The sequence below is a fragment of the Tuber melanosporum genome (genome assembly GCF_000151645.1).
Source record: "Tuber melanosporum whole genome shotgun sequence assembly, scaffold_1, strain Mel28".
NCBI lineage: Eukaryota > Fungi > Ascomycota > Pezizomycetes > Pezizales > Tuberaceae > Tuber > Tuber melanosporum.
Window position 1 is genome coordinate 600085 of NW_003298755.1, and position 4427 is coordinate 604511.

The window sequence follows — 4427 nt, forward strand, 5'->3', positions numbered from 1 at the left end:
AGATCCAACTTAATCTAATCTTTCCAATGTGTCGGTATTCGGCGCGATCAGGGTTGAATGGGTGATAAAAGAAATGTTGCGGGGTTGCACCTCAGGGGTACGAAAACTTTCCGGATATGACTATTCACTTCTGGGGACACTCTACTGAGTACCTGATAGCTCAACACTACTTGACAGCTCAATCCAATTTTTGTAACACAATACAAATTTGTGACTTAAAAGTACCTTGAGCCATACTCTCACTTTATAGCTACATTTTACATTGAGGTTCAATACAACCTTACTGCTTAATAGATGCTATATTTTATTATCTAATAGGTACCTCATATTCACAAGTTGTTACAGTAATGTTTAGAGTTTGTTTATTGCACTCCAAAGTATGAAGTATTATAAGAGATATTTTAATACATATTTTAACATCATAATAGGCCTCTACCTGTTGACTGGTGAGTAAAATTAATGATAGTAGTAGCATGACTGACAGTAATAGATAAAAGACTATTGATAGATAGAATCCGACTATATCTTATGGTAATGTTCTGTTATTTTATACAATAAACTTTCTACAATTTTCAGTTTGACGTTGCTATTACTGAGAAACATCCAATATTTCTCACCTCACAAACTTCCATCTGTCTACTAGTTCCAGTGTTTATCAAGGCACCATATTTGACATTCAGGAAATCCCTCTTAACATTTCATACCTCCTGTAGTCTCTAATTCCAGGATATCTGACAAATCTTAATTTCAGCAAACGCTCCTCTAGGAAAATATAGCGTGAAGATAAGGTTAAAAAAAAGAGATAAAGAGCAGAGAAAAGATGAAAGGAAGAGAAGAGGTCATACAACCCCTATTTGTATGAAAGTGTAAAGTAGTTTTGAGGAGGATTCAGAGAGATAACAAGGTCATGAGGGCAGTGAATAAATATCAGCACCATGACTATTAAACCCCTCAAGGAAAATAGCTCACCAACATGTCAGTCGAGTTTAACAACTGGTAAATCGAGAAAAACAGCAGTGATGCAAGCATCAATACCTGATGAATCAGGCAAAGTGTCAATTCTATCAAGATAAATTGGGTAAAAATAGATCTAAAACTACTTTGAATGCATTTCTAGATGAAGCATATTATATCGAGGGGAAGACTGATACTAATATCTTAGTGAAGGGTTACGACCATTGTGCTAAATTGACAGAAAATGAGTATAATGAGACTCCACAGAGTACTATTACAGTTAGCTAAACCTATACCCATACTAGTATCAAGAGACTACCATTGTAGTAATAGTGGTAGACAAGAGTCTACTGAGTGGAGGTATGGTTGGTTAGGTATTTCAGTTGAATATACAATGCCATACTAAGAAGTATATAGGCACTAGTAAGGAGTAGTGGTTACCCTACTGGGTAGGATAATGCAAGTAGTCAATTTGGGAGTTACCCTAAATTGCTCAACGATGGGTTCGAGTAGAGTTACGCTACAGAGTAGGATAACTCTGGATGCTATTACCTACTTTCGGACATAAGTTACAATGCCTGGTGCTATGGATTATCCTGCTATGGAGCCAAGTTACCCTACCTTGAAAGTAACTTATTACTCAGAACTTTGGGGGAAAGTTACTAGCTTGTTCGTTACATGAAACGACATTGAGTATTTGAATCACAAGTTGTACGGAGCACTCCTGCACAACCGGTTGAGCTCTAAACAAGAGGTAACTTCGAGGCGTGGTGGCTAACACCCCCCTCTGACCCTGTTGTATGTCTCTAGTATCATAGACTATAGCCTGGAGAGTTGCTCTAAGCCTAGTAAAGGTCTTCATATGCAGATACTCTTGTAACACTACATATGCTCATACCATCTATCAGAGTGGAGGCGGTCTGCAGGATACTTGAGTGGATAGAGGTGAATCTGAAGAATTGTCACCTAGTGGTTTCATGGAAAATTGACCAGAACTAATAGGGTAATACTACTTCAAGCTTAGAGGTAATATGTGAGGTTACTGGAGGCCAGTAGGAGAGGTAACTGAAGTCTATTGCCCCAAAAGTGTAATAGTATTAGAGAATAAGCAAAGACTCTAAGACAATAGTCTGAGGTCATGATAAGAGCTACTTCTAGGAGGGCTGACTGTAGGTATTGGTTACAGTCACTCAGCAGAAGTGTTCGTGATCTGAGATAGTGTTTAATTGCAGTGGTGCCACATAGTGGGGCAGTGCCTGTGGGGTTATCAACGGACATGCACACGCATGAGTTCAAGTTCACAATTAACAACAACTGGCACCTCTCAACATTCAACAGTCAATTAACCTGCCATAAATTAAACTAGCTAATATTTTATATAACCTTCTCTTGCTTCTAAAACTGCAGCTATCCTATCAGGCATTAATTTGCACAACTTCTCAAAAAACTCCTCCGGAATTGTCTCCCAAACCAATGGTAATCCATGTACAAGTCTTCTCCTAACAGTCTTTTTTCTTCCTGGAGTATCTGCAATGCTTGGATACTTCTGGTGCAATCGCCTTTTAAGCTTAACCCATATATGCTCAATAGGATTTAAATCATGGGAATAAGGGGGGTGGTCCACAACCTCAATACTATTTCTCTCCAACCAATCCATAACACTATATGCCTTGTGAACAGGAGCATTATCTTGCTGAAAAAGAACATCTTCAAGTTGTATACCACAGGAAATCATTTGATGAATAACAGGAAAAAGGTATCTTCTCAAAAGTCTAACATACTTGGTCTTATTAATAGTTTGAGTAATAGGAACTAATGGACCTTTTCTTTTACCCCAAAAGCACTCCCAAACCATAAGCGAGATTCCCTTATCCTTCTCCTTTGGGTGTACACAATCAGCCAACCACTTCTCTGCAGGTTCTCTAAATACCCATTATTGCTTTGAATTCTTGGATTTCTCCACACTGCACTTATCACTCCAAATCACCCTTTCAAAATCCTCAGCTGTCCAGTCCCTATGAGCTGTAGCCCATCTCAATCTCTTATCCATATAATCAGGCTTTAGCCTAGGTCTTGACTTGGCTATTCATTTTTTAATATTTGCTTCTCTGAGTACCCAGTCTACTATGTAGGCAAATTTAGTAGGCAATCATATCTAGTTACTCTGGGTAGCACAAAGAGTTACCAGTATCAAGAGAAACACCGGGTGCACGGTGATCCCTGAAGACACATCTGGTCATTTTCTGGTTGGGCTTGACTGCCTGTATAATTGTGCGACACTGTTGACCACTCAAAATGGGGGTGCGACTGGGGCGAGGGAGATTTTCAAGAGATTGGTATTCACATGCCCAGACAAGAAAGCTCTTAACTGTTGTCCATAGGCATCTAATAATTTGAGCCACCAAGGCCATGTTCTGAAGGCAGTAGAAAAAGGTGATTATCATGCCCTTCTGTGCAAGGATCATTTCTCTCCAGGTGGTTTTAGGTTGGGGTCTTTTTTTTGTGGTATCCTTTGTATTTCCAGAACTCTTAACCATTGGTAAAAAAGGTAGAGGAAATTAATAACTTAATTAATTAGGTAAAGGAGGCTTCAGTGGTTGTAGATTTATGAATGGTCATGATCAACTTTACACTTCATTGAAAGGTGGCATTTTGGTGAGGCAGCTTAGTCATCTGAGACTAATTTCATGAATACTTCTGCCGAGTGACTGTATTAGTAGTGAACCTCTGAAGGGGTCTATCTGGAGAGCTACATGGCTATTATCCAGAATGATATAGAATAGAGTAGAACTGAATAGATGTTCTGGGGCTGCAGATGCATATAGTAGACTAAGTATATATGGGTAGAGAGTTCCATAGTTGGTATCACATCCACTAGGACATTGCAGTTCACCACTGACATGTTCACTATATGAAGAACCTTTGCTGCAGCAGTTGTATTGTAAATGCAGTGGCTAAAACACTTCTATCAGGTAGATGTTAGTAAACCACAGAGCAATTTAGTTTGCTATGGAGAATCTTTGGTCCAAGCTGTGTAGGTTGGCTAGGCAGTCCAAGGGAGTTGGGAGCTTGGAAAAGCAGAGTAGTAATGAGAATCAACTGGCAGTATATGAAATCTAGTTAAGTATATGTGAGTTATCCTCTGTTCTGGCAATCAATGACCTCTCGAGATTAGGACTTAATTAAGTAAAGCTGTGACTTAATGATATTAAGTTTTACTGTTTGTTTCTTCAAACTCTACTGTTGAGACTTTGACATTTATTATATTTATTCACTTTTGCAGAAGAATACATTTCAGTGCGGTGGGAACCTCATAATCCAGCTTCCCAGAGAGAGCCCCAGTTATAATGAGTCTGAGCAGAGAAGAGCTGCTCTGATTAAACTTCCTCAAATTGAAGAAATGATAAGACTATAGATTTATCAATGTGAAGGAAAAGGTATTAGTATATCCTATAAGTTGTACAAGTTTATTA